This window comes from Epinephelus lanceolatus, chromosome 16 (genome assembly GCF_041903045.1).
Source record: "Epinephelus lanceolatus isolate andai-2023 chromosome 16, ASM4190304v1, whole genome shotgun sequence".
Classification (NCBI taxonomy): domain Eukaryota; kingdom Metazoa; phylum Chordata; class Actinopteri; order Perciformes; family Serranidae; genus Epinephelus; species Epinephelus lanceolatus.
The window spans coordinates 23,256,036-23,267,236 of NC_135749.1; positions in this window are offsets into that span (position 1 = coordinate 23,256,036).

The following is an 11,201-nucleotide window of genomic DNA, read 5'->3' on the forward strand; positions in this document are numbered from 1 at the left end:
CCCTTTCACAATACCTCCACTGGCGGGCGTTCAAAGTGGACACATGGGCAATACACAGAGCAGAAGTGTGCCTCAGAAGGAGACAAAAGACACCACCTGTATGCTAATGCATTGTGAGGCTTTCAGAGAGCACAGTGCGACAGAAGCAGAAGGATGAAGTGTGCCGCTTCTTTGGAACAGGCCCGGGGCTGTAAAACTGAAGCAGAGGCCAAAAAATTGATTTTGGACCCTCCTTTTTTTAACAAACAGAAAGGGAAGAAACAAGAAAAATCTGAAGTGTGCCACTTTATGGGGGAGAGGGTGCTGTAAAATTGATTTTCTCCTTCTTTAAGGCTGCAAAAGAGAGAGACAATAAGACCAGTGTGGATGAGTAACTATAGGACAGTGCTGAGGAGAGAAGAAAGGGCATGGGCAATAAAATTCATTTCCAATCTTTGCGTTAAGTAATGAGAAAGAGGGAGAGTGGCGGAGTGTGCCACTTCAGATGGGAGGCAGGGGGGTGTCTGAGGAGAGAGATAGGACCAAAGGCTATAAAATTCATTTTCCCTTCCTCTCTTTAAGTAATGGGAGAGCAGAAGTCGCAGAGGGTGAGTGTGGTGCCTTTGTCAATAAGCAGAGGGAGGGAAAATGGGGCAATAAAATTCATTTCCTAACTCTTTATTCCGTATTTTCTTAAGAAAGAGAGAGGTCTGACTAGCGGAGTGTGCTGTGGCAGAGGGATGGCTGTTCATATGGAAAAAAGGAAGCAAGGTCAGAGGCTGTAAAAGACACTTGTTTCCTCAAGTAATAAGGCAGAGTGGTAGCATGTGCCAGTTTGAATGGAGGGTGGAGTAATTGCTATTAAGCAGATTTTTTAGCATGGCACACTTGCACAGCAACAGAGACAGTATCTCCCTTTAGAGCCCTAGAGCACATATGCATACTCTCTGCTCATTCATAAACAGACTTATGTAAACACATCCTCAGCATGCACACAGGCACACCATTCGTGTCAGTTGGATTTACCGCTATCTCTGTGCTCCTCCAGACTCCGGAGCAGCAGCTTTTTTTTCACACTATCTTGTTTCAGCTGAAAAGCCCCGAGCCATCTATTTACCACACTGTCTCTCAGTGTGTATACATCCAGACCTCTTCACTGCATATTTTTCACACCATCTATTGCTATGTTTCAGCTGCAAAGCCCCCAACCATCTCGAATTATATAACGCTCTATCAATACATGATTTTTTTTTCTCACTTCAACACCATCAGCAAAACGAGCTGCAAAAGGCGACTGCGGAAAGTTGCATGAGCACTACTTCCCATCTGTCAGCGGGAGTCAGCAGCAATGCCACTGTGGCCGTTGAGTGGACGTGCATGTAAAGTATAACCTCTTGTTAGCAATGGTGTCACTTGCTGTTGCTGTCAGTGTGACAGTCAGGATGGCACTATTCTGGGCATGCCAACTGCCGATGTCTCCTCTCTCCCTCAAGGATCCCCAGGGCCGATCAGTGCTGGGAAGGTCTGGGCACTTTGGACAGATCGCTTGCTCTTCGGGGGAAGGCAGAGCATGTCACTTTCATTTCAACATATTTCAGGGGGTAATGAGGAAAACGTGGACGGCTTCAGTGTCCTTGGGATTGACAGTGTGAGTGCATGCTGTTCTCACTCAAATCCGGTTACGTTGACTCTTCTCGGGATCAGGTGCATCTAGCCTGCAGCTTCTTCCAAAAAAAAAACATGGCTCTGCAAACCTTGTTATTACTATTCAGCTTCCCTTCTGCAGATTTTCTCTGCAGAATGGTGCTCAGCTGGCCCCTGCGAGATTGTTGGAGCTTTAGGTTTAGAGGTCCAGTGTGTGGGATTTAGGAGGATATAATGGCAGATATGGAATATCATAAAATAAATATGTTTTCTTCAGTGCAAATAAACAATGTGTTGTCAGTACCTTAGAATGAGCCATTCTTATCTACATAGGGAGCGGGTCCTTGTCTCGCACCGCTATGTTTCTACAGAAGCCCAGAACGGACAAACCAAAGACTGGCTCAAGATAGGGCCATTCACATTTTTGCATTTTTGCATTTTTGCATCACCAACTAGTTAAGAGCCCCTGCACTTTGAGAGTGTCAGCAAAGTGCTTATTTTTTTTAAAACATGAAATTACTTTATTCAGTGTTTTAACTGGTTTAAATCACAGGGTCCATTTGTTTTGGAGAGTATGAGACCTTTGTAGATAATTTCGCTCCCAGTAAAATCTCCTGAAAATCTGGACCTTAAGTTATTAGAGAAAAAAGGTGAGCACAGATTTGAAGTCGTTGGGCTAGTGGCCCATCTGCAACGAGCCAAATAGCATCTGAGAAACCCTGATTTGCAACATGAGACTATTTTATTCAGTATTTTTACCAGTTTAAATCAAGTCCATTTGTTTTGTAGAGGAGGATAATTCGGCTCCCTGAACAATGAACACTGAAGCAGTCCCTCCAGGATCTCGCAGCAAAAAAAAAACTTGAATTTGCGGCCAACTTTGTCAAAAATTGCAGTAAAAATTGTCACATTTTTATGCTTTTTTTTTTTGGCAGGAAATTGCGGCTAATGACAAAAGGAGAAAAAAATGTGATTTTTTTTTTTAATTACTACTTCCAAAAAAATAAGTCATGTAATCACTTGCTATAATAATCATACTGAATACTACAAAAATAAGTAATAGTTTTATTTAATTTGTTTCAAAACATGCACTCCAATAATGTTGCAAAAAATACTGAGTGAATATTGTAGCTCTCAAACCAGACAATGTGACTGTAAAACAACATGTAAGCTACATTTTCTGTAAACATAACAGTTTAATAAATTCAACACATATTGTATGCATTTAAACAGTGCAAATTCTTATGTCAATACAGAGCGTTTCTCCATACTGCAATGCCATTAGCGCATTTGATAATGCGTCTGATGATGTTTCAAATGACGTCAAATGCGCGACAACTTCCGGTCGGCTGGAAAAATCGCAGGAAATTGCAAGCCCCCGCAAGACTTTCATTGAATTTGCGTTAATTATTGTGACCGCAAGAAGAAGGTGTCTAGAAGAAGTTTCATCTTGTTGCAATCTGCAATCCCTCACCGCTAGATGCCACTAAATCCCCCTAAATCTTACACACTGGACCTTTAAAACCCTGATTGTATAAGTGTGGTGTGGTGCTGGGTTGTTTACTAAGCGATATGATTTTGGTTTCCCTTTCACTCCTGTCTTGTATGTGTTGTAATGATGTAATTGTGCTTTGGTGTGTCGTTGTAATTTAGCAGGACAGGTTATTCACACTGAGCCTACTATGCGCTGGCAGGCTGTTGTGTTGTTGTGTGAAGGGGAAGCAGGGGATGGTAAACAGAGGCTCTGGGTGGTCCCTTTTCTCTGGACTCAGACTCCCTGGACAACACTGTAAAGTCTGCTGACAGGAGAAGAGCTCTTTCTTTTCAACACAACCTGCGTTGCTGCTCTCCTCTCCTTTCTGTTCTGTCGCTTGTTTGTGGCTGCCGGAGTCTATGGAACTGCCCTCATACATATTGAAGGGGCTTTTGAGGAATCCACCAGTGTGCAGCTTTTTCATCCAGTCTACCCTCCTCTCCCCTATTTACATTTGAGTGTCAATCTCTCCCTCTTTTTCTCCCTGCGTCTGTCTGTATCTCTCTAAAAAGTACTTTTGCATTCCACTATTCAATTTCTGTTTTTTCTCACTCTCCCACCTGCCCCCACCTCCCTTTCTCACACCACTTAGCTCCAAATTTCTCTCTGCCTAAATTTTTTCTGGCTTTTGTTTTGTAGATCAAAACTTTTTTTTCATGCATCTCTCAAAGCCTCCCTACCTTAACTCAGACTCCGCTCTGTCTTTTTTTCCATCTAAATCTCTCTCCAGCTCCAAATGTTTATTTCAGTATATCTCTGTCTTTCTAGCTGTCTCCTTAAAAACTTTGCTTGAAACCTTTAATGCATCTTTCACACCCTTTCTTTCTGATCTTACTCTACTATTTTTCTTAGACTGTCTCTCCCCTGCTCCAAATATCCTCCAGTAAATACAGTAATAATCTATTTCTGCTTTTCTAAATCATCCTTGCTTCCTCTTTATTATGTTGTTGCATCCTTCCAGTCTCACTCTCGTATCCTGCTTCCCCATCTTTGTATTTGTGTGTCATTCCTCATCTGAACATCTTATTACATTTTGTGCCTCTCCTCTCTCTCCCTCTGTCCTTCTTGTTTGTTTCCTGTCTATTTCTATCTTTCTCACTCTCTTGCCAGCCCCCTCTTATTCATTTGGCATCCGTCCCTGCTTCCGCTTCTCCTCTGCACTCACTTTCGCCTCAAATATATTTATGTTTACACATTAAGTCTCTTTTCACCTTTTTTTTTTTTTCAACCTTCCTCCTTCACATCTCCTCCTCGTTATTAAACTTCCTGTAGATATCTGTCTCACGTGTAGGATTATTATGTGTTTTTTTTTTTGCTGCTTGAAGTGGCACGGGATGGATGAGGTGGACCCCCTCCATTTCTTGCTGCTACCCAGCCTTTCCAAATGACTCTGCATTTCCCAAGAGATGGCACCACATTGTTCATTTGTTTGTCCGTGAGTCACCTGCAATATCTCAGACACCACTTACTAGATTTTGACAGTCTAAGGGAAATGATGCATTGCACCTGTAAAATTTCAATTTGCCTAAGGGAGGAATCCATAATTACAGGTCAGTGAAGGCAACATGCTTGCTAATTACCGGCTCAAAGGTTTCCCTGCATCATTTATAGGTGAAAACGTGTTTATTGTTGCCATATGGTATATCCCTCCTTTGCTCTGTTCCTCCTGCATCTTTTTTGCTTTGCATATTGTTCTTCTTAAGTGCGTCTTTTTTAAGCTCTTCACTCTCATCTTGCACGCCTCCTCACTTTTGCTTTCATTCTTGGTCTTACACTCTTTGTTATCTAACATTGTGTTTGCATTTCTCCTCAATCCTCCTCCTCCTCATCCGCCTCCTTCTCAGCTGCTCTTTGTCTCTCAGTTTGGCTTGTATGGTGGGTATGCAGGCATACATATTTGTGTGTCTGTGTGTGTGGGTGCGTCTGAGTGTGTGTGTGTGTGTGTGTGTGTGTGTGCTTTCCTGAATGTCTAAGCACAGCGACTGCCTGGCTGTCAGCAAGGCCACTCACTACGATGTCATCTTAATAGTCTTACCTGAACTCCAATCTCTCAGCCGACACACTGATCATTAGATACGGCTACGCATAATCAACCACCTCTTTGTTTACCTCTGATAATTAACCAAAGCTAATTAAGAACTGGCACTTACCACTTCATCTCTTCGCTGCAACGCTAGGGTTACTCACTGATTACCTTTGTTTTGCTTTAAAATTGCTCCAACTAATCATTAACTTTGCTTCTATTGCCTCAGGAAAGTCGAGGGAAAAATCAACATTTGTGCCAGAGCAGGCCAAAACAAGACCATGAACAAACTTGTTCTTCAAGGCCAAACTATTGAGGGAAGGATGGTTATGCTATCTTTATAGCGTCTGTATTTCATAAGAGGAGGTAGACCTGCGCAATGCTAATTACAGGAAACACTTCACTTCCATTGTTTGCAAAGAAAGGGCTCATAGGTTCAGGAACAACTCCTGCAGAGGAGCTGCATTGACTAACAATGGAGCACACAAACCAATGCAGGCTGGTGAAATGAGGCACACAGTGGACCGAGCACTGCCGGGCTGCTGCACAGTTCACACCAACACAGTTCTCTTATGTAAATAGATAGTGGGGTGTTGTTTGGGGATGGGAACATGATGATAGTCTGTCATTAAAGCTAACATTTGTATTCACAGTGAAGGGACTGAATGGCCATGCTGGAGAGCAAGAAGGAAGAAAACAAGCTTCTGCAGAAGACTTGCTGCACATTAGACTTGCTCTGAGAACATTCTTAAGGGAACTTTTGAAGCTTTTCCTTATTTCCTGTCATAAATATAATGTTACAATGTCAAATGTTCATATTATACCAAAGCCAAAGCTTCAAATTATGAGGTAAACGTTAGAAAAGTAATGCCTGTGAGCAAAAATCCCAGGCTTCAGACTCTTGTGGATACTCTGTTTCCAATGTTTTTTTTCTACTTTTGAGACAAGCTGACATCAGCTCATGATGCATATTTTTACATGGTCATCTGTTCCAGGCACACTACAAGTGTTTACATTACGTAGCCTTCACTGATACATGGAGTTACATGCTAACATCAGGGTAACATGAAATCTCTGATGATGTTCCTGTAAGAACATGTCCATTTGTGTTTAGAGGCTGTTATTGGTGAATTGGTGAGTGCATCCTAGTATGAAACACAAGGCACTTAAACACTGGCTGTTCAAAGTGGGAATATCACAGCATTATGCCACCTCGCCATTCTGTATATAAGGTATGGTCATGGAAAGGGGGGACAGAGTTGTATCGCTTCTAAGCTGAAAACAGAGGAAGTAACAGCCCTGACACAAGGTCTGTAAAAAACATAACGCCGGAAAGACATGACCACTAGTGGAACAATTGTGATGTTTTGATTATGACCTACTGTGGGAGATTTAAAAAGTAGTTGTTAGCAGTTAGCGGCTAACTCAAAGAAGAAGAACAGCAGCTGTAAATGTCAGAAAATTGGGGAAAAAATGAGATTTAGGAGCTCCTTACCCTCAGAGCAGAGGACGAGATCAGCAGCCAAATAACAGAGAAAGTAAATAATTGTAGCTGACATGTTATATTATTGTTACTGTTTATAAGGCGCTGCCGACACGTATGTTTTATTTCATACCAAAGGCCAACACTGTCTGTTATGCCTCTTGTGATTGCAGGATGCCAGGATGCGTGTGTAAAATCACACACTGCAGTGGATTGATGCCGCCGTCACTTGGATCTGTGTAAAAATGCAAAGTAGGCATAAAGAAGGGACTTTGGAGCAGCTCTATAGTACGACCTCTGTGTAAAAAGGGCAACACAGGCAGTGTAGCTTCATTTTCACAGTCTTTTACAACACACTGACTTTTTTGACTTGTTTTATCTTTAAAATAGACAAACACGATATGCATAATTTGTGGCACAATTCAAGCAGGATCAAAAAAGTATCTGTCTCTTGTCATGAACTACCGTACATAAATTTTGTGTGACATATGTCTCATGGTGGTCGACCAGAATAGGAGGTCCTTCACCTCTCTATGCAGAGACACAGGTAACCCAACACAGACAGTACGGGGAAAACTGTTTTTTGACTGTTAAAGCATGTAGACATGTTCTCGCAGAAACACAAAATACAAGTATGAACCTGAAAAATAAGCACAACAGGTGCCCTTTAAACAATTAAAACCATGCAGCATGTTATAAGAACCTCTCCAAACATGGCATGCAGGTTGTTCACATGCAGAGGTAGTTATTTTTCAATATTATTATCAGAGTCTTTAGAGGGAAAAATCCTCTGTGTTTTGGTTCCTCTTTTCAGGATCACAGAAAGTGCAACTCCATGACATCATCTAATTACTCTGGTGAAATGGTTGAAAAAAACAAATTATGGACAGTCAAGTTCCCATGCCTACATGAAACGCTTCTCCCTATCATTTTCCTATATCTTATTTTCATGCCGCAGAACAGGCTCAGTGCAAATTCTGTCAGGATTTGAGGTGGATAGGGTTGTGTTTATGTGTGTACGTGCGTCTGCGTTTGTGTCTATGTGGGCGTGCGAGCCTGCAGAGATCCATGCGTGCGTGTCTGTTTGTCTGTCTGCTGTAGAAAATATATATATATCAGGGCTGAGCTGGAGTTTGGTTCCACTTCATCTTTCTATTTACACATTCAGTATTTCAGGTTGGTTTGAAATTAGAGGTCTACTCATTTGGCTCCTGATAGAGTTTTGACATAAATGTCTGTGGCGTGGCGAAAGCTTTTCCACAACAATTTTCGATTGCAATGCAAATGACAATTATGTTGGCAGTCCCTCTCACCCTTTTATCTTCCCACCGAGCCAGAAAAAACAATTGGACGCTAAAAAATTGATCCACCGGGATGAGCGCTCTTCATGAATACAAAACACATTATTTGGGACGACCTGCTTGACACTGAATAGCACACAATTACCATATATATGTGCATTTTCGCATTTGTACTGTTAGATCTGAAATGGTTTGTCAGTTTGGACTGAATTTTTAAATGCAGATTGGATGAACTGTGACTACTCAGAACCACTGAGCACAGAATATATTGTCCAGAATATGCAGAGGACTCCTCTTGAGTCTGGATCTTGTTGCTGCATACTGGGAAAAAAAGGCTTTATGTAAACTGCTTGACGAAAAAGTGTGGGTGTCGCATAGAGGTGATTATTCAAAGATAAGGACAACACAGCCCAGAGTCGGACCAGGGGGTTAACAGGAGGTGTAAATAGATATTAGTAGTTGCTTGGAGCTCCAGATGAGTGGGATGTAATTGCACTGTGACAATTAAACTGTCAGATAAACTGTTGATTTGCAATCAGTCGTCTACCTGACACTTTAATCATCTCGTGAAGCTGTCAGGCCTTCTCTGACAGCTGCAACCTTCTAAAATTTCATGCACTGTCTCCTGTGGCAAACCTGATGTACATGAGATGACTTTAAGCAGAAACATAAAACCTTAAAGGCTCCATCTCAGGGCTGCACAGAGACTTATATACTGTAAGAATGCCCAATATATTTCTCTTCTTTTTTGTGCAATAGGATACCTTTCAGATTAAGTGTTACATTCTGGTTACATCAGGAGTGTATCCTGCACTCTCTGTATTCCTACACTGCTTTCTTAAAAATGGACCAAATCCCTGCAGAGTTTATCTGATCACATCCCTTAATCGTATCTGTGTCCTGAAATTGAGTTAATCCTCCAAAAACTGTGCAATTAGCTGTTTGAATTTATTATCCAGAATGCTTGCCCTTCTTTTTTTAAAATTTTACTTACTTTTCATTTACTGTTGTTTGCTGTGATACCTTTGAAAGCTGTTATGCTGCTAAGCAGGCATAGCAAATAAAGTGCCATGTCAAGCAGAAGCAGGCCTGAAAACCCCCTCCGGCAATATGGCTCACTAGGCTGAACAAGCAGCTCGCGGTCCAGATTATCCATGTCAATGGAACAGAAAATGAGAATCGGGATTTGCAATGTATCTGACAGCATGGAGGTTATGTGCTTCCAGCTGAAGGTACAGTCTTTGTTTTTCACTATCTAGGTTCCATATAGGATTTCAAAGGCTCAAAAACTCATCATATTCAGAGCGAAGGTGGATTTCACTTCTATGTTTATATTAGAAATGAACGCCATAAAATAAAATGTAAGATTTACACATGGTGGGAAAAAAAGTAATAGAAAATCTGTAGGCAAAAACAACTTCAGGTCAAGAAATCACTTTGCAAACACAGCAGATGTTGCTCAACCAGCACTCAAGCAAGGGTGGTGCACCTCAGTGACAGATAAGAGCTCAGGAGGAAAACTCAACAGTTTGAACACATTCGACATTGGACTGAATAACTGGAACAACTTCACAGTGTTATGCAACAGCCTTGCAACAAACAGGGTAAAATAATATTTTGCAGCTAGAAATGTTCAGGTTTCATTTATATGTCAGAGAGTTGCTTAATGGTCAGTTTTTAGGCTGTTTTTCATGGTGTTTTTGGTGTTCATGTGTTTGCCTCTCCTGTAGCAGAGTATTTATATGTTGCATGACCAATTAACATGCTTATTTAACATGCAAGTTAGTAACATTAAAAATATATTATATAAATAAATGATAAGCAATTTCCTGTTTATAACCTACTTGCACATAATAAAGGCAACGACATACTGGTGTTAATATCTACAGCTATTCTCAAAGCATGATCTGCTAACCTTTGTACAGCTACTACATGACCTTACCCTGGTACACGATTAAAAGTATCCACCTTATTCCTAGCCCCCATGATACCTTGCATGAATTATGTCCGCCGTTGAACCGAAACTGGCGATTTCCAATAGTAATCCAATAGTAACAGTTTGTTTACAGTACTCTATTCTTCTTTCCAAGAGCAACTGGGAAATAAAATGTGGAACACACCACCTGTTATAGCTCAAACAGGGTTATGTGATCATACCTCTGCCATCTCTGACAGCCATCTCAAAGCATTGTTTTTTTTTTTTCTTTTCAACCGAGCATGCTAGCAATTAGCTTGCCTTGCTCCGTTAAAATCTTGTTAACGTCAAAATGGCCCGAGCTAGCTTAAGGTAAGCATCTGCTCCTTCTAAAGATGATTTCTGATATATGATGAAAGCTTAGACTGGTTGTTGGTCGTTACAGTGCAACAGGTACCAGAGCTCCTCAAAGACATTTTAGAAAATGCTAAGTTAACATTAGTTAAATATTTGCTAGAAAATAAATCAGTATTTGCTAAACTGAAGGCAAATTACTTTAGAAAAGAGCCAGCGTTGGCGGTTAGCCACCAAGAGTAGCCACTGGGACTAACCACAGACAGTCTATGGGACTAACTAGCATACTGCTACTTCCGCTATCTCACTGGAAGTTGTGCCCATAATCATTTCTACAGTAGTGCCCTCAGGAATAAGGTGGATAGGATAGTGCAGAATGGGACTGGTTATCACATGGGTCGGGTGTCACTTTCATTAGATCCCCTTCCCACAGGGTGCTGTTAAAACAATGTTGATCATGAAATCAGAATTGTTAGAACATCTATCAGAACTGGGGTCAGAGGTCACCTAGAGGGTCAATTCAGGAGCAAGACACTTGACACTGAGGTGAGAGGACTTGAGAGTGTTTTTCTTGTCAAAATCTAAATGTCCAGCCCTTCTTGTTTCTCCTCCAGGCTTTTACAAAGTGGGTTTGTGATGACAGTTATTGCCATTAAATTTTTAATGGCTTTTCAAGACGGAGCGCTATAGTTTAGATTATTTTTTATAGGCTACAACATGTAGTTGTTAGTTTAGTAGTGTTGTGTTGTTTGTACTGTTATATAAGTATGACAAATGTACCTATAGGAACAATTTCTCCTGTTTATGTTCTCTCAGTGTAGGAGATGTGTTTGCTTGATGCATTTAAATGAAACATTTCAGCGACATAGGGACAACCAACCCCTTATAGTGTGTGGACAACCGACCCGTGATGGGGGTTGACACCAGTGCACAATCTGACAGTGCATGTTTTTCAGAGAGTAAGTTCA